The following is an 18,978-nucleotide window of genomic DNA, read 5'->3' on the forward strand; positions in this document are numbered from 1 at the left end:
CCAACCTGCTTCTAGGAGGCAGGTGGACCATCTAAATATTATAATGAGGCTGGCGTGCTTCATGGTGATCCACCATTACAAATTTAACTCTGTCTGATCGGGTTCCCTGAGCTTCGAGGACCCACCAGCTAAGGGAAGGCGAGGACTGCTGGATCCAGGGGGGAAGGGCCTTTCCACTTACCTGCTGCATCCAGCATTCCTGCCTCACCGGCCCCGAGGCTTCCAATCCCCTTCCCCCGAGGCCTCCGCACTGCCTCCAACCCCCGACCCCCCCCCGCAGGACAGCTGACCTCCCTTCTCCGACTCATGTTACTCCTCTGGCCCCCTAACACTCCTCGATGTTCCTCCGCTCTCAACCTTCCCCCCCCAACCCCCGATGCTCCTTTGGCTCCCGACCATCAGACCCCCCCACCAATCCCTCTCTCTGTCTTATCCGCGGCCTAGTGCTGCAGGCCTACCCGCCCGCGTCAAGCCAGCCTCTCCATTTGGCTTCCCGACCGCTTTCTAGCCCCCACTCATTCCCACTCTCGACCCGGCTCCAGATTAAAATGTTGGCAATTGTGTCAGTTTGCAAACACACCTACAGTTTAACAGTGAGGTGTACAGGGTACTTTAACAGTCTTGGTGGTCAACTGGATGTGGGGTTTGCAACTCCATTTAGGCTTGAATAGGATGCCAAGGTTTACACCATTAGGTTCAGCCTGAGTGAGACACCTGGGAGGGAGATGAATTGCAGGAAAGAGTATGTTTTTTCTTTGGCAAGAACGAAACAGGATAGCATTATTTGCCAGTGTTAAGTTTGAGATAGTTCTGATTTATCCATGATTTGATGTCAGACAAGCAGTCTGACAGCAAGCAGTATTTGCGGAGTCAAGGGCAGAGATGTGGAGCTGGGTATCATCATTTGGATACATGTGGAAACAAATCCACAGGACTGTCCAATAACGATTGGGCAGTCTTACTCATAAAGGCCATGCTGATCTAGTATGGCAGTAGATATTAAACCCCTCTAGGGGGCGATGGACACTGCAATTTACCAATCATATACCTGATTTGGAAAAGGAACTCCTGTTTCTATAGTACCTTATCTCAGATCCCCTCACAATCAGCGGAATCTGTTTAAAGGGCAGTCTCAGCTAAATAGGAATACAGCTGGTGTATCTTCAGGATAAGAAAGATTTTCCAACTGAAAAATTCTTAACAGAAATGGCTCTATCTACAGGTAAATGGTTTCCCATTGTGGACTTTTAAAAATATAAATCCACGTAGTATAAGGAGAGATATAACTCACTTCTGCTGCATCATCATGGGCAGGATCTTCATCTGCTCAGCTGGCACTAGTGATAGAGTCTGTCAGTACCTGCCTCTTGTTGAAGTCTGGTTCCACAGACAGTGATTGGCTCATTCTGCTTAGTTGAAACTTGACGGCGAGTGTTAGTGGGCTCTTCCACTGTGGAGGACATCACACTCAGTACAGAATCATAGAACTATAGAATGGTTACAGCACAGAAGGAGGTCATTTGACCCGTCAAGCCCATGCCGGCTTTCTGAAAGAGTACTTCAGCTAGTCACACTCCCCTGCCCATTCCCTGTAGCCCTGCATTTTTCTTTCCTCCAGGTTCTTATGCAATTCCCTTTTGAAAGCCACAATCAAATCTGCCTTTCAGGCAGTGCATTCCAGATCCTAACCACGCACTGCGTAAAAATATTTTTCCTCATGTTGCCTTTGATTCTTTTGCCAATCACCTTAAATCTGTGTCCTTTGGTTCTCTAACTACTCTGTCTCGACCCCTCATGATTTTGAACACCTCTATCAAATCTCTCAACCTTCTGTGCTCTAAGGAGAACAACCCTAGCTTCTTCAGTCTATCCATGTAACTGATGTCCCCCATCCCTAAAATCATTGTCGTTATTTTTTTCTGCACCCTCTCTAAGGCTTTCACATACTTCCCAGAATTGGACATAATACTCTAGTTGAGGCTTAACCAGTGTTTTATAAAGGTCCATCATACCTTCCTTGCTTTTGTACTCTATGTCTCTATTTATGAAGACCAGGATCCTGTAAGCTTTTATAATCGTTTTCACAAACTGCCCTGCCATCTTCAACGATTTATACACATATACCCCTAGGTCTCTCTGTTCATGCATCCCCTTTAGGATTGGACTCTTTAGTTGATATTGCCTCTCCTCGTTCTTCCAACCAAAATGTATCACTTCGCATTTTTCTGCATTAAATTTCATCTGCATGTGTCTGCCCATTCTATCAGTCTGTCTATGTCTTCTTGAAGTCTATCACTATCCTCCCCACTGTTCAATATACTTCCAAGTTTTGTGTCATCTGCAAATTTTGAAATTGTGCCCTGTACACTCAGGTCCAAGTCATTAATATATATCAAGAAAAGGTGTGGTGAGAGACTAGTACACACAATCTTTCACCACAGCTCAATACAGTCGCAAGTCAAACTGTTCCAACAGCCTCTCACCACAGCTCAGTACAGTCACTGGTCAGGCTGTTCCTACAGCCTCCACAGCTCAGTACAGTCACTGGTCAGAATGTTCCTACAGCCTCTCTCCACAACTCAGTACAGTCACTGGTCAGAATGTTCCTACAACCTCTCTCCACAGCTCAGTACAGTCGCTGGTCAGAATGTTCCTACAGCCTCTCTCCACAGCTCAGTACAGTCGCTGTTCAGAATGTTCCTACAGCCTCTCTCCACAGCTCAGTATAGTCCCTGGTCAGAATGTTCCTACAGCCTCTCTCCACAGCTCAGTACAGTCTCTGGTCAGATTGTTCCTACAGCCTCTCTCACAGCTCAGTACAGTCCTTGATCAGAATGTTCCGACAGCCTCTCTCCACAGCTCAGTACAGTCACTGGTCAGACTGTTCCTACAGCCTCGCTCCACAGCTCAGTACAGTCGCTGTTCAGAATGTTCCTACAGCCTCTCTCCACAGCTCAGTACAGTCCCTGGTCAGAATGTTCCTACAGCCTTTCTCTACAGCTCAGTACAGTCACTGGTCAGATTGTTCCTACAGCCTCTCTCCACAGCTCAGTACAGTCACTGGTCAGAATGTTCCCACAGCCTCTCTCCACAGCTCAATACAGTCGCTGTTCAGAATGTTCCTACAGCCTCTCTCCACAGCTCAGTACAGTCCCTGGTCAGAATGTTCCTACAGCCTCTCTCCACAGCTCAGTACAGTCACTGGTCACACTGTTCCTACAGCCTCGCTCCACAGCTCAGTACAGTCGCTGTTCAGACTGTTCCTACAGCCTCTCTCCACAGCTCAGTACAGTCGCTGTTCAGAATGTTCCTACAGCCTCTCTCCACAGCTCAGTACAGTCGCTGTTCAGAATGTTCCTACAGCCTCTCTCCACAGCTCAGTATAGTCGCTGTTCAGAATGTTCCTACAGCCTCTCTCAAAGCTCAGTACAGTCCCTGGTCAGAATGTTCCGACAGCCTCTCTCCACAGCTCAGTACAGTCACTGGTCAGACTGTTCCTACAGCCTCGCTCCACAGCTCAGTACAGTCGCTGTTCAGAATATTCCTACAGCCTCTCTCAAAGCTCAGTACAGTCCCTGGTCAGAATGTTCCGACAGCCTCTCTCCACAGCTCAGTACAGTCACTGGTCAGACTGTTCCTACAGCCTCGCTCCACAGCTCAGTACAGTCACTGGTCAGACTGTTCCTACAGCCTCGCTCCACAGCTCAGTCCAGTCGCTGGCCAGAATGTTCCAACAGCCTCTCTCCACAGCTCAGCACAGTCACTGGTCAGGCTGTTCCTATGGCCTCGCTCCACAGCTCAGTAAAGTCGCTGTTCAGAATGTTCTGACAAACTCTCTCCACAGCTCAGTACAGTCGCTGTTCAGAATGTTCCTACAGCCTCTCTCCACAGCTCAGTACAGTCCTTGGTCAGAATGTTCCTACAGCCTCTCTCCACAGCTCAGTACAGTCACTGGTCAGATTGTTCCTACAGCCTCTCTCCACAGCTCAGTACAGACACTGGTCAGAATGTTCCTACAGCCTCTCTCCACAGCTCAGTACAGTCGCTGTTCAGAAAGTTCCGACAGCCTCTCTCCACAGCTCAGTACAGTCCCTGGTCAGAATGTTCCTACAGCCTCTCTCCACAGCTCAGTACAGTCACTGGTCAGACTGTTCCTACAGCCTCGCTCCACAGCTCAGTACAGTCGCTGTTCAGAATGTTCCTACAGCCTCTCTCCACAGCTCAGTACAGTCGCTGTTCAGAATGTTCCTACAGCCTCTCTCCACAGCTCAGTACAGTCCCTGGTCAGAATGTTCCTACAGCCTCTCTCCACAGCTCAGTACAGTCCCTGATCAGATTGTTCCTACAGCCTCGCTCCACAGCTCAGTACAGTCGCTGTTCAGAATGTTCCTACAGCCTCTCTCCACAGCTCAGTATAGTCCCTGGTCAGAATGTTCCTACAGCCTCTCTCCACAGCTCAGTACAGTCTCTGGTCAGATTGTTCCTACAGCCTCACTCACAGCTCAGTACAGTCCCTGGTCAGAATGTTCCGACAGCCTCTCTCCACAGCTCAGTACAGTCACTGGTCAGACTGTTCCTACAGCCTCGCTCCACAGCTCAGTACAGTCACTGGTCAGACTGTTCCTACAGCCTCGCTCCACAGCTCAGTCCAGTCGCTGGCCAGAATGTTCCAACAGCCTCTCTCCACAGCTCAGCACAGTCACTGGTCAGGCTGTTCCTATGGCCTCGCTCCACAGCTCAGTAAAGTCGCTGTTCAGAATGTTCTGACAAACTCTCTCCACAGCTCAGTACAGTCGCTGTTCAGAATGTTCCTGCAGCCTCTCTCCACAGCTCAGTACAGTCCTTGGTCAGAATGTTCCTACAGCCTCTCTCCACAGCTCAGTACAGTCACTGGTCAGATTGTTCCTACAGCCTCTCTCCACAGCTCAGTACAGACACTGGTCAGAATGTTCCTACAGCCTCTCTCCACAGCTCAGTACAGTCGCTGTTCAGAAAGTTCCGACAGCCTCTCTCCACAGCTCAGTACAGTCCCTGGTCAGAATGTTCCTACAGCCTCTCTCCACAGCTCAGTACAGTCACTGGTCAGACTGTTCCTACAGCCTCGCTCCACAGCTCAGTACAGTCGCTGTTCAGAATGTTCCTACAGCCTCTCTCCACAGCTCAGTACAGTCGCTGTTCAGAATGTTCCTACAGCCTCTCTCCACAGCTCAGTACAGTCCCTGGTCAGAATGTTCCTACAGCCTCTCTCCACAGCTCAGTACAGTCCCTGATCAGATTGTTCCTACAGCCTCGCTCCACAGCTCAGTACAGTCGCTGTTCAGAATGTTCCTACAGCCTCTCTCCACAGCTCAGTATAGTCCCTGGTCAGAATGTTCCTACAGCCTCTCTCCACAGCTCAGTACAGTCTCTGGTCAGATTGTTCCTACAGCCTCACTCACAGCTCAGTACAGTCCCTGGTCAGAATGTTCCGACAGCCTCTCTCCACAGCTCAGTACAGTCACTGGTCAGACTGTTCCTACAGCCTCGCTCCACAGCTCAGTACAGTCGCTGTTCAGAATGTTCCTACAGCCTCTCTCCACAGCTCAGTACAGTCGCTGGTCAGAATGTTCCTACAGCCTCTCTCCACAGCTCAGTACAGTCACTGGTCAGGCTGTTCCTACGGCCTCGCTCCACAGCTCAGTAAAGTCGCTGTTCAGAATGTTCCTACAGCCTCGCTCCACAGCTCAGTCCAGTCGCTGGTCAGAATGTTCCAACAGCCTCTCTCCACAGCTCAGCACAGTCACTGGTCAGGCTGTTCCTATGGCCTCGCTCCACAGCTCAGTAAAGTCGCTGTTCAGAATGTTCTGACAAACTCTCTCCACAGCTCAGTACAGTCGCTGTTCAGAATGTTCCTACAGCCTCTCTCCACAGCTCAGTACAGTCCTTGGTCAGAATGTTCCTACAGCCTCTCTCCACAGCTCAGTACAGTCACTGGTCAGATTGTTCCTACAGCCTCTCTCCACAGCTCAGTACAGACACTGGTCAGAATGTTCCTACAGCCTCTCTCCACAGCTCAGTACAGTCGCTGTTCAGAAAGTTCCTACAGCCTCTCTCCACAGCTCAGTACAGTCCCTGGTCAGAATGTTCCTACAGCCTCTCTCCACAGCTCAGTACAGTCACTGGTCAGACTGTTCCTACAGCCTCGCTCCACAGCTCAGTACAGTCGCTGTTCAGAATGTTCCTACAGCCTCTCTCCACAGCTCAGTACAGTCGCTGTTCAGAATGTTCCTACAGCCTCTCTCCACAGCTCAGGACAGTCCCTGGTCAGAATGTTCCTACAGCCTCTCTCCACAGCTCAGTACAGTCCCTGATCAGATTGTTCCTACAGCCTCGCTCCACAGCTCAGTACAGTCGCTGTTCAGAATGTTCCTACAGCCTCTCTCCACAGCTCAGTATAGTCCCTGGTCAGAATGTTCCTACAGCCTCTCTCCACAGCTCAGTACAGTCTCTGGTCAGATTGTTCCTACAGCCTCACTCACAGCTCAGTACAGTCCCTGGTCAGAATGTTCCGACAGCCTCTCTCCACAGCTCAGTACAGTCACTGGTCAGACTGTTCCTACAGCCTCGCTCCACAGCTCAGTACAGTCGCTGTTCAGAATGTTCCTACAGCCTCTCTCCACAGCTCAGTACAGTCGCTGGTCAGAATGTTCCTACAGACTCTCTCCACAGCTCAGTACAGTCGCTGTTCAGAATGTTCCTACAGCCTCTCTCCACAGCTCAGTACAGTCCCTGGTCAGAATGTTCCTACAGCCTTTCTCCACAGCTCAGTACAGTCACTGGTCAGATTGTTCCTACAGCCTCTCTCCACAGCTCAATAAAGTCGCTGTTCAGAATGTTCCTACAGCCTCTCTCCACAGCTCAGTACAGTCCCTGGTCAGAATGTTCCGACAGCCTCTCTCCACAGCTCAGTACAGTCACTGGTCAGACTGTTCCTACAGCCTCGCTCCACAGCTAAGTACAGTCGCTGTTCAGACTGTTCCTACAGCCTCTGTCCACGGCTCAGTACAGTCGCTGTTCAGAATGTTCCTACAGCCTCTCTCCACAGCTCAGTACAGTCGCTGTTCAGAATGTTCCTACAGCCTCTCTCCACAGCTCAGTATAGTCACTGGTCAGACTGTTCCTACAGCCTCGGTCCACAGCTCAGTACAGTCGCTGTTCAGAATATTCCTACAGCCTCTTTCCACAGCTCAGTACAGTCGCTGGTCAGAATGTTCCGACAGCCTCTCTCCACAGTTCAGTACAGTCACTGGTCAGACTGTTCCTACAGCCTCGCTCCACAGCTCAGTCCAGTCGCTGGTCAGAATGTTCCAACAGCCTCTCTCCACAGCTCAGTGCAGTCACTGGTCAGGCTGTTCCTATGGCCTCGCTCCACAGCTCAGTACAGTCGCTGTTCAGAATGTTCTGACAACCTCTCTCCACAGCTCAGTACAGTCGCTGTTCAGAATGTTCCTACAGCCTCTCTCCACAGCTCAGTACAGTTCTTGGTCAGAATGTTCCGACAGCCTCTCTCCACAGCTCAGTACAGTCACTGGTCAGATTGTTCCTACAGCCTCTCTCCACAGCTCAGTACAGACACTGGTCAGAATGTTCCTACAGTCTCTCTCCACAGCTCAGTACAGTCGCTGTTCAGAATGTTCCTACAGCCTCTCTCCACAGCTCAGTACAGTCCCTGGTCAGAATGTTCCTACAGCCTCTCTCCACAGCTCAGTACAGTCACTGGTCAGACTGTTCCTACAGCCTCTCTCCACAGCTCAGTACAGTCCCTGATCAGATTGATCCTACAGCCTCTCTCCACAGCTCAGTACAGTCCCTGGGCAGAATGTTCCTACAGCCTCTCTCCACAGCTCAGTACAGTCACTGGTCAGACTGTTCCTACAGCCTCGCTCCACAGCTCAGTACAGTCGCTGTTCAGAATGTTCCTACAGCCTCTCTCCACAGCTCAGTATAGTCCCTGGTCAGAATGTTCCTACAGCCTCTCTCCACAGCTCAGTACAGTCTCTGGTCAGATTGTTCCTACAGCCTCACTCACAGCTCAGTACAGTCCCTGGTCAGAATGTTCCGACAGCCTCTCTCCACAGCTCAGTACAGTCACTGGTCAGACTGTTCCTACAGCCTCGCTCCACAGCTCAGTACAGTCGCTGTTCAGAATGTTCCTACAGCCTCTCTCCACAGCTCAGTACAGTTGCTGTTCAGAATGTTCCTACAGCCTCTCTCCACAGCTCAGTACAGTCACTGGTCAGACTGTTCCTACAGCCTCGCTCCACAGCTCAGTCCAGTCGCTGGCCAGAATGTACCAACAGCCTCTCTCCACAGCTCAGCACAGTCACTGGTCAGGCTGTTCCTATGGCCTCGCTCCACAGCTCAGTAAAGTCGCTGTTCAGAATGTTCTGACAAACTCTCTCCACAGCTCAGTACAGTCGCTGTTCAGAATGTTCCTACAGCCTCTCTCCACAGCTCAGTACAGTCCTTGGTCAGAATGTTCCTACAGCCTCTCTCCACAGCTCAGTACAGTCACTGGTCAGATTGTTCCTACAGCCTCTCTCCACAGCTCAGTACAGACACTGGTCAGAATGTTCCTACAGCCTCTCTCCACAGCTCAGTACAGTCGCTGTTCAGAAAGTTCCTACAGCCTCTCTCCACAGCTCAGTACAGTCCCTGGTCAGAATGTTCCTACAGCCTCTCTCCACAGCTCAGTACAGTCACTGGTCAGACTGTTCCTACAGCCTCGCTCCACAGCTCAGTACAGTCGCTGTTCAGAATGTTCCTACAGCCTCTCTCCACAGCTCAGTACAGTCGCTGTTCAGAATGTTCCTACAGCCTCTCTCCACAGCTCAGTACAGTCCCTGGTCAGAATGTTCCTACAGCCTCTCTCCACAGCTCAGTACAGTCCCTGATCAGATTGTTCCTACAGCCTCGCTCCACAGCTCAGTACAGTCGCTGTTCAGAATGTTCCTACAGCCTCTCTCCACAGCTCAGTATAGTCCCTGGTCAGAATGTTCCTACAGCCTCTCTCCACAGCTCAGTACAGTCTCTGGTCAGATTGTTCCTACAGCCTCACTCACAGCTCAGTACAGTCCCTGGTCAGAATGTTCCGACAGCCTCTCTCCACAGCTCAGTACAGTCACTGGTCAGACTGTTCCTACAGCCTCGCTCCACAGCTCAGTACAGTCGCTGTTCAGAATGTTCCTACAGCCTCTCTCCACAGCTCAGTACAGTCGCTGGTCAGAATGTTCCTACAGCCTCTCTCCACAGCTCAGTACAGTCACTGGTCAGGCTGTTCCTACGGCCTCGCTCCACAGCTCAGTAAAGTCGCTGTTCAGAATGTTCCTACAGCCTCGCTCCACAGCTCAGTCCAGTCGCTGGTCAGAATGTTCCAACAGCCTCTCTCCACAGCTCAGCACAGTCACTGGTCAGGCTGTTCCTATGGCCTCGCTCCACAGCTCAGTAAAGTCGCTGTTCAGAATGTTCTGACAAACTCTCTCCACAGCTCAGTACAGTCGCTGTTCAGAATGTTCCTACAGCCTCTCTCCACAGCTCAGTACAGTCACTGGTCAGACTGTTCCTACAGCCTCGCTCCACAGCTCAGTACAGTCGCTGTTCAGAATGTTCCTACAGCCTCTCTCCACAGCTCAGTACAGTCGCTGTTCAGAATGTTCCTACAGCCTCTCTCCACAGCTCAGGACAGTCCCTGGTCAGAATGTTCCTACAGCCTCTCTCCACAGCTCAGTACAGTCCCTGATCAGATTGTTCCTACAGCCTCGCTCCACAGCTCAGTACAGTCGCTGTTCAGAATGTTCCTACAGCCTCTCTCCACAGCTCAGTATAGTCCCTGGTCAGAATGTTCCTACAGCCTCTCTCCACAGCTCAGTACAGTCTCTGGTCAGATTGTTCCTACAGCCTCACTCACAGCTCAGTACAGTCCCTGGTCAGAATGTTCCGACAGCCTCTCTCCACAGCTCAGTACAGTCACTGGTCAGACTGTTCCTACAGCCTCGCTCCACAGCTCAGTACAGTCGCTGTTCAGAATGTTCCTACAGCCTCTCTCCACAGCTCAGTACAGTCGCTGGTCAGAATGTTCCTACAGACTCTCTCCACAGCTCAGTACAGTCGCTGTTCAGAATGTTCCTACAGCCTCTCTCCACAGCTCAGTACAGTCCCTGGTCAGAATGTTCCTACAGCCTTTCTCCACAGCTCAGTACAGTCACTGGTCAGATTGTTCCTACAGCCTCTCTCCACAGCTCAATAAAGTCGCTGTTCAGAATGTTCCTACAGCCTCTGTCCACAGCTCAGTACAGTCCCTGGTCAGAATGTTCCGACAGCCTCTCTCCACAGCTCAGTACAGTCACTGGTCAGACTGTTCCTACAGCCTCGCTCCACAGCTAAGTACAGTCGCTGTTCAGACTGTTCCTACAGCCTCTGTCCACAGCTCAGTACAGTCGCTGTTCAGAATGTTCCTACAGCCTCTCTCCACAGCTCAGTACAGTCGCTGTTCAGAATGTTCCTACAGCCTCTCTCCACAGCTCAGTATAGTCACTGGTCAGACTGTTCCTACAGCCTCGGTCCACAGCTCAGTACAACGCTGTTCAGAATATTCCTACAGCCTCTTTCCACAGCTCAGTACAGTCGCTGGTCAGAATGTTCCGACAGCCTCTCTCCACAGTTCAGTACAGTCACTGGTCAGACTGTTCCTACAGCCTCGCTCCACAGCTCAGTCCAGTCGCTGGTCAGAATGTTCCAACAGCCTCTCTCCACAGCTCAGTGCAGTCACTGGTCAGGCTGTTCCTATGGCCTCGCTCCACAGCTCAGTACAGTCGCTGTTCAGAATGTTCTGACAACCTCTCTCCACAGCTCAGTACAGTCGCTGTTCAGAATGTTCCTACAGCCTCTCTCCACAGCTCAGTACAGTCCTTGGTCAGAATGTTCCGACAGCCTCTCTCCACAGCTCAGTACAGTCACTGGTCAGATTGTTCCTACTGCCTCTCTCCACAGCTCAGTACAGACACTGGTCAGAATGTTCCTACAGTCTCTCTCCACAGCTCAGTACAGTCGCTGTTCAGAATGTTCCTACAGCCTCTCTCCACAGCTCAGTACAGTCCCTGGTCAGAATGTTCCTACAGCCTCTCTCCACAGCTCAGTACAGTCACTGGTCAGACTGTTCCTACAGCCTCTCTCCACAGCTCAGTACAGTCCCTGATCAGATTGATCCTACAGCCTCTCTCCACAGCTCAGTACAGTCCCTGGGCAGAATGTTCCTACAGCCTCTCTCCACAGCTCAGTATAGTCCCTGGTCAGAATGTTCCTACAGCCTCTCTCCACAGCTCAGTACAGTCTCTGGTCAGATTGTTCCTACAGCCTCTCTCACAGCTCAGTACAGTCCTTGATCAGAATGTTCCGACAGCCTCTCTCCACAGCTCAGTACAGTCACTGGTCAGACTGTTCCTACAGCCTCGCTCCACAGCTCAGTACAGTCGCTGTTCAGAATGTTCCTACAGCCTCTCTCCACAGCTCAGTACAGTCCCTGGTCAGAATGTTCCTACAGCCTTTCTCTACAGCTCAGTACAGTCACTGGTCAGATTGTTCCTACAGCCTCTCTCCACAGCTCAGTACAGTCACTGGTCAGAATGTTCCCACAGCCTCTCTCCACAGCTCAATACAGTCGCTGTTCAGAATGTTCCTACAGCCTCTCTCCACAGCTCAGTACAGTCCCTGGTCAGAATGTTCCTACAGCCTCTCTCCACAGCTCAGTACAGTCACTGGTCACACTGTTCCTACAGCCTCGCTCCACAGCTCAGTACAGTCGCTGTTCAGACTGTTCCTACAGCCTCTCTCCACAGCTCAGTACAGTCGCTGTTCAGAATGTTCCTACAGCCTCTCTCCACAGCTCAGTACAGTCGCTGTTCAGAATGTTCCTACAGCCTCTCTCCACAGCTCAGTATAGTCGCTGTTCAGAATGTTCCTACAGCCTCTCTCAAAGCTCAGTACAGTCCCTGGTCAGAATGTTCCGACAGCCTCTCTCCACAGCTCAGTACAGTCACTGGTCAGACTGTTCCTACAGCCTCGCTCCACAGCTCAGTACAGTCGCTGTTCAGAATATTCCTACAGCCTCTCTCAAAGCTCAGTACAGTCCCTGGTCAGAATGTTCCGACAGCCTCTCTCCACAGCTCAGTACAGTCACTGGTCAGACTGTTCCTACAGCCTCGCTCCACAGCTCAGTACAGTCACTGGTCAGACTGTTCCTACAGCCTCGCTCCACAGCTCAGTCCAGTCGCTGGCCAGAATGTTCCAACAGCCTCTCTCCACAGCTCAGCACAGTCACGGGTCAGGCTGTTCCTATGGCTTCGCTCCACAGCTCAGTAAAGTCGCTGTTCAGAATGTTCTGACAAACTCTCTCCACAGCTCAGTACAGTCGCTGTTCAGAATGTTCCTACAGCCTCTCTCCACAGCTCAGTACAGTCCTTGGTCAGAATGTTCCTACAGCCTCTCTCCACAGCTCAGTACAGTCACTGGTCAGATTGTTCCTACAGCCTCTCTCCACAGCTCAGTACAGACACTGGTCAGAATGTTCCTACAGCCTCTCTCCACAGCTCAGTACAGTCGCTGTTCAGAAAGTTCCTACAGCCTCTCTCCACAGCTCAGTACAGTCCCTGGTCAGAATGTTCCTACAGCCTCTCTCCACAGCTCAGTACAGTCACTGGTCAGACTGTTCCTACAGCCTCGCTCCACAGCTCAGTACAGTCGCTGTTCAGAATGTTCCTACAGCCTCTCTCCACAGCTCAGTACAGTCGCTGTTCAGAATGTTCCTACAGCCTCTCTCCACAGCTCAGTACAGTCCCTGGTCAGAATGTTCCTACAGCCTCTCTCCACAGCTCAGTACAGTCCCTGATCAGATTGTTCCTACAGCCTCGCTCCACAGCTCAGTACAGTCGCTGTTCAGAATGTTCCTACAGCCTCTCTCCACAGCTCAGTATAGTCCCTGGTCAGAATGTTCCTACAGCCTCTCTCCACAGCTCAGTACAGTCTCTGGTCAGATTGTTCCTACAGCCTCACTCACAGCTCAGTACAGTCCCTGGTCAGAATGTTCCGACAGCCTCTCTCCACAGCTCAGTACAGTCACTGGTCAGACTGTTCCTACAGCCTCGCTCCACAGCTCAGTACAGTCGCTGTTCAGAATGTTCCTACAGCCTCTCTCCACAGCTCAGTACAGTCGCTGGTCAGAATGTTCCTACAGCCTCTCTCCACAGCTCAGTACAGTCACTGGTCAGGCTGTTCCTACGGCCTCGCTCCACAGCTCAGTAAAGTCGCTGTTCAGAATGTTCCTACAGCCTCGCTCCACAGCTCAGTCCAGTCGCTGGTCAGAATGTTCCAACAGCCTCTCTCCACAGCTCAGCACAGTCACTGGTCAGGCTGTTCCTATGGCCTCGCTCCACAGCTCAGTAAAGTCGCTGTTCAGAATGTTCTGACAAACTCTCTCCACAGCTCAGTACAGTCGCTGTTCAGAATGTTCCTACAGCCTCTCTCCACAGCTCAGTACAGTCCTTGGTCAGAATGTTCCTACAGCCTCTCTCCACAGCTCAGTACAGTCACTGGTCAGATTGTTCCTACAGCCTCTCTCCACAGCTCAGTACAGACACTGGTCAGAATGTTCCTACAGCCTCTCTCCACAGCTCAGTACAGTCGCTGTTCAGAAAGTTCCTACAGCCTCTCTCCACAGCTCAGTACAGTCCCTGGTCAGAATGTTCCTACAGCCTCTCTCCACAGCTCAGTACAGTCACTGGTCAGACTGTTCCTACAGCCTCGCTCCACAGCTCAGTACAGTCGCTGTTCAGAATGTTCCTACAGCCTCTCTCCACAGCTCAGTACAGTCGCTGTTCAGAATGTTCCTACTGCCTCTCTCCACAGCTCAGGACAGTCCCTGGTCAGAATGTTCCTACAGCCTCTCTCCACAGCTCAGTGCAGTCCCTGATCAGATTGTTCCTACAGCCTCGCTCCACAGCTCAGTACAGTCGCTGTTCAGAATGTTCCTACAGCCTCTCTCCACAGCTCAGTATAGTCCCTGGTCAGAATGTTCCTACAGCCTCTCTCCACAGCTCAGTACAGTCTCTGGTCAGATTGTTCCTACAGCCTCACTCACAGCTCAGTACAGTCCCTGGTCAGAATGTTCCGACAGCCTCTCTCCACAGCTCAGTACAGTCACTGGTCAGACTGTTCCTACAGCCTCGCTCCACAGCTCAGTACAGTCGCTGTTCAGAAAGTTCCTACAGCCTCTCTCCACAGCTCAGTACAGTCGCTGGTCAGAATGTTCCTACAGACTCTCTCCACAGCTCAGTACAGTCGCTGTTCAGAATGTTCCTACAGCCTCTCTCCACAGCTCAGTACAGTCCCTGGTCAGAATGTTCCTACAGCCTTTCTCCACAGCTCAGTACAGTCACTGGTCAGATTGTTCCTACAGCCTCTCTCCACAGCTCAATAAAGTCGCTGTTCAGAATGTTCCTACAGCCTCTCTCCACAGCTCAGTACAGTCCCTGGTCAGAATGTTCCGACAGCCTCTCTCCACAGCTCAGTACAGTCACTGGTCAGACTGTTCCTACAGCCTCGCTCCACAGCTAAGTACAGTCGCTGTTCAGACTGTTCCTACAGCCTCTGTCCACGGCTCAGTACAGTCGCTGTTCAGAATGTTCCTACAGCCTCTCTCCACAGCTCAGTACAGTCGCTGTTCAGAATGTTCCTACAGCCTCTCTCCACAGCTCAGTATAGTCACTGGTCAGACTGTTCCTACAGCCTCGGTCCACAGCTCAGTACAGTCGCTGTTCAGAATATTCCTACAGCCTCTTTCCACAGCTCAGTACAGTCGCTGGTCAGAATGTTCCGACAGCCTCTCTCCACAGTTCAGTACAGTCACTGGTCAGACTGTTCCTACAGCCTCGCTCCACAGCTCAGTCCAGTCGCTGGTCAGAATGTTCCAACAGCCTCTCTCCACAGCTCAGTGCAGTCACTGGTCAGGCTGTTCCTATGGCCTCGCTCCACAGCTCAGTACAGTCGCTGTTCAGAATGTTCTGACAACCTCTCTCCACAGCTCAGTACAGTCGCTGTTCAGAATGTTCCTACAGCCTCTCTCCACAGCTCAGTACAGTCCTTGGTCAGAATGTTCCGACAGCCTCTCTCCACAGCTCAGTACAGTCACTGGTCAGATTGTTCCTACAGCCTCTCTCCACAGCTCAGTACAGACACTGGTCAGAATGTTCCTACAGTCTCTCTCCACAGCTCAGTACAGTCGCTGTTCAGAATGTTCCTACAGCCTCTCTCCACAGCTCAGTACAGTCCCTGGTCAGAATGTTCCTACAGCCTCTCTCCACAGCTCAGTACAGTCACTGGTCAGACTGTTCCTACAGCCTCTCTCCACAGCTCAGTACAGTCCCTGATCAGATTGATCCTACAGCCTCTCTCCACAGCTCAGTACAGTCCCTGGGCAGAATGTTCCGACAGCCTCTCTCCACAGCTCAGTACAGTCACTGGTCAGACTGTTCCTACAGCCTCGCTCCACAGCTCAGTACAGTCGCTGTTCAGAATGTTCCTACAGCCTCTCTCCACAGCTCAGTACAGTCTCTGGTCAGATTGTTCCTACAGCCTCACTCACAGCTCAGTACAGTCCCTGGTCAGAATGTTCCGACAGCCTCTCTCCACAGCTCAGTACAGTCACTGGTCAGACTGTTCCTACAGCCTCGCTCCACAGCTCAGTACAGTCGCTGTTCAGAATGTTCCTACAGCCTCTCTCCACAGCTCAGTACAGTCGCTGTTCAGAATGTTCCTACAGCCTCTCTCCACAGCTCAGTACAGTCACTGGTCAGACTGTTCCTACAGCCTCGCTCCACAGCTCAGTCCAGTCGCTGGCCAGAATGTACCAACAGCCTCTCTCCACAGCTCAGCACAGTCACTGGTCAGGCTGTTCCTATGGCCTCGCTCCACAGCTCAGTAAAGTCGCTGTTCAGAATGTTCTGACAAACTCTCTCCACAGCTCAGTACAGTCGCTGTTCAGAATGTTCCTACAGCCTCTCTCCACAGCTCAGTACAGTCCTTGGTCAGAATGTTCCTACAGCCTCTCTCCACAGCTCAGTACAGTCAATGGTCAGATTGTTCCTACAGCCTCTCTCCACAGCTCAGTACAGACACTGGTCAGAATGTTCCTACAGCCTCTCTCCACAGCTCAGTACAGTCGCTGTTCAGAAAGTTCCTACAGCCTCTCTCCACAGCTCAGTACAGTCCCTGGTCGGAATGTTCCTACAGCCTCTCTCCACAGCTCAGTACAGTCACTGGTCAGACTGTTCCTACAGCCTCGCTCCACAGCTCAGTACAGTCGCTGTTCAGAATGTTCCTACAGCCTCTCTCCACAGCTCAGTACAGTCGCTGTTCAGAATGTTCCTACAGCCTCTCTCCACAGCTCAGTACAGTCCCTGGTCAGAATGTTCCTACAGCCTCTCTCCACAGCTCAGTACAGTCCCTGATCAGATTGTTCCTACAGCCTCGCTCCACAGCTCAGTACAGTCGCTGTTCAGAATGTTCCTACAGCCTCTCTCCACAGCTCAGTATAGTCCCTGGTCAGAATGTTCCTACAGCCTCTCTCCACAGCTCAGTACAGTCTCTGGTCAGATTGTTCCTACAGCCTCACTCACAGCTCAGTACAGTCCCTGGTCAGAATGTTCCGACAGCCTCTCTCCACAGCTCAGTACAGTCACTGGTCAGACTGTTCCTACAGCCTCGCTCCACAGCTCAGTACAGTCGCTGTTCAGAATGTTCCTACAGCCTCTCTCCACAGCTCAGTACAGTCGCTGGTCAGAATGTTCCTACAGCCTCTCTCCACAGCTCAGTACAGTCACTGGTCAGGCTGTTCCTACGGCCTCGCTCCACAGCTCAGTAAAGTCGCTGTTCAGAATGTTCCTACAGCCTCGCTCCACAGCTCAGTCCAGTCGCTGGTCAGAATGTTCCAACAGCCTCTCTCCACAGCTCAGCACAGTCACTGGTCAGGCTGTTCCTATGGCCTCGCTCCACAGCTCAGTAAAGTCGCTGTTCAGAATGTTCTGACAAACTCTCTCCACAGCTCAGTACAGTCGCTGTTCAGAATGTTCCTACAGCCTCTCTCCACAGCTCAGTACAGTCACTGGTCAGACTGTTCCTACAGCCTCGCTCCACAGCTCAGTACAGTCGCTGTTCAGAATGTTCCTACAGCCTCTCTCCACAGCTCAGTACAGTCGCTGTTCAGAATGTTCCTACAGCCTCTCTCCACAGCTCAGGACAGTCCCTGGTCAGAATGTTCCTACAGCCTCTCTCCACAGCTCAGTACAGTCCCTGATCAGATTGTTCCTACAGCCTCGCTCCACAGCTCAGTACAGTCGCTGTTCAGAATGTTCCTACAGCCTCTCTCCACAGCTCAGTATAGTCCCTGGTCAGAATGTTCCTACAGCCTCTCTCCACAGCTCAGTACAGTCTCTGGTCAGATTGTTCCTACAGCCTCACTCACAGCTCAGTACAGTCCCTGGTCAGAATGTTCCGACAGCCTCTCTCCACAGCTCAGTACAGTCACTGGTCAGACTGTTCCTACAGCCTCGCTCCACAGCTCAGTACAGTCGCTGTTCAGAATGTTCCTACAGCCTCTCTCCACAGCTCAGTACAGTCGCTGGTCAGAATGTTCCTACAGACTCTCTCCACAGCTCAGTACAGTCGCTGTTCAGAATGTTCCTACAGCCTCTCTCCACAGCTCAGTACAGTCCCTGGTCAGAATGTTCCTACAGCCTTTCTCCACAGCTCAGTACAGTCACTGGTCAGATTGTTCCTACAGCCTCTCTCCACAGCTCAATAAAGTCGCTGTTCAGAATGTTCCTACAGCCTCTCTCCACAGCTCAGTACAGTCCCTGGTCAGAATGTTCCGACAGCCTCTCTCCACAGCTCAGTACAGTCACTGGTCAGACTGTTCCTACAGCCTCGCTCCACAGCTAAGTACAGTCGCTGTTCAGACTGTTCCTACAGCCTCTGTCCACAGCTCAGTACAGTCGCTGTTCAGAATGTTCCTACAGCCTCTCTCCACAGCTCAGTACAGTCGCTGTTCAGAATGTTCCTACAGCCTCTCTCCACAGCTCAGTATAGTCACTGGTCAGACTGTTCCTACAGCCTCGGTCCACAGCTCAGTACAGTCGCTGTTCAGAATATTCCTACAGCCTCTTTCCACAGCTCAGTACAGTCGCTGGTCAGAATGTTCCGACAGCCTCTCTCCACAGTTCAGTACAGTCACTGGTCAGACTGTTCCTACAGCCTCGCTCCACAGCTCAGTCCAGTCGCTGGTCAGAATGTTCCAACAGCCTCTCTCCACAGCTCAGTGCAGTCACTGGTCAGGCTGTTCCTATGGCCTCGCTCCACAGCTCAGTACAGTCGCTGTTCAGAATGTTCTGACAACCTCTCTCCACAGCTCAGTACAGTCGCTGTTCAGAATGTTCCTACAGCCTCTCTCCACAGCTCAGTACAGTCCTTGGTCAGAATGTTCCGACAGCCTCTCTCCACAGCTCAGTACAGTCACTGGTCAGATTGTTCCTACTGCCTCTCTCCACAGCTCAGTACAGACACTGGTCAGAATGTTCCTACAGTCTCTCTCCACAGCTCAGTACAGTCGCTGTTCAGAATGTTCCTACAGCCTCTCTCCACAGCTCAGTACAGTCCCTGGTCAGAATGTTCCTACAGCCTCTCTCCACAGCTCAGTACAGTCACTGGTCAGACTGTTCCTACAGCCTCTCTCCACAGCTCAGTACAGTCCCTGATCAGATTGATCCTACAGCCTCTCTCCACAGCTCAGTACAGTCCCTGGGCAGAATGTTCCTACAGCCTCTCTCCACAGCTCAGTACAGTCACTGGTCAGACTGTTCCTACAGCCTCGCTCCACAGCTCAGTACAGTCGCT

Source organism: Pristiophorus japonicus, chromosome 3 (assembly GCF_044704955.1).
Source record: "Pristiophorus japonicus isolate sPriJap1 chromosome 3, sPriJap1.hap1, whole genome shotgun sequence".
NCBI classification, from domain to species: Eukaryota; Metazoa; Chordata; class Chondrichthyes; family Pristiophoridae; genus Pristiophorus; species Pristiophorus japonicus.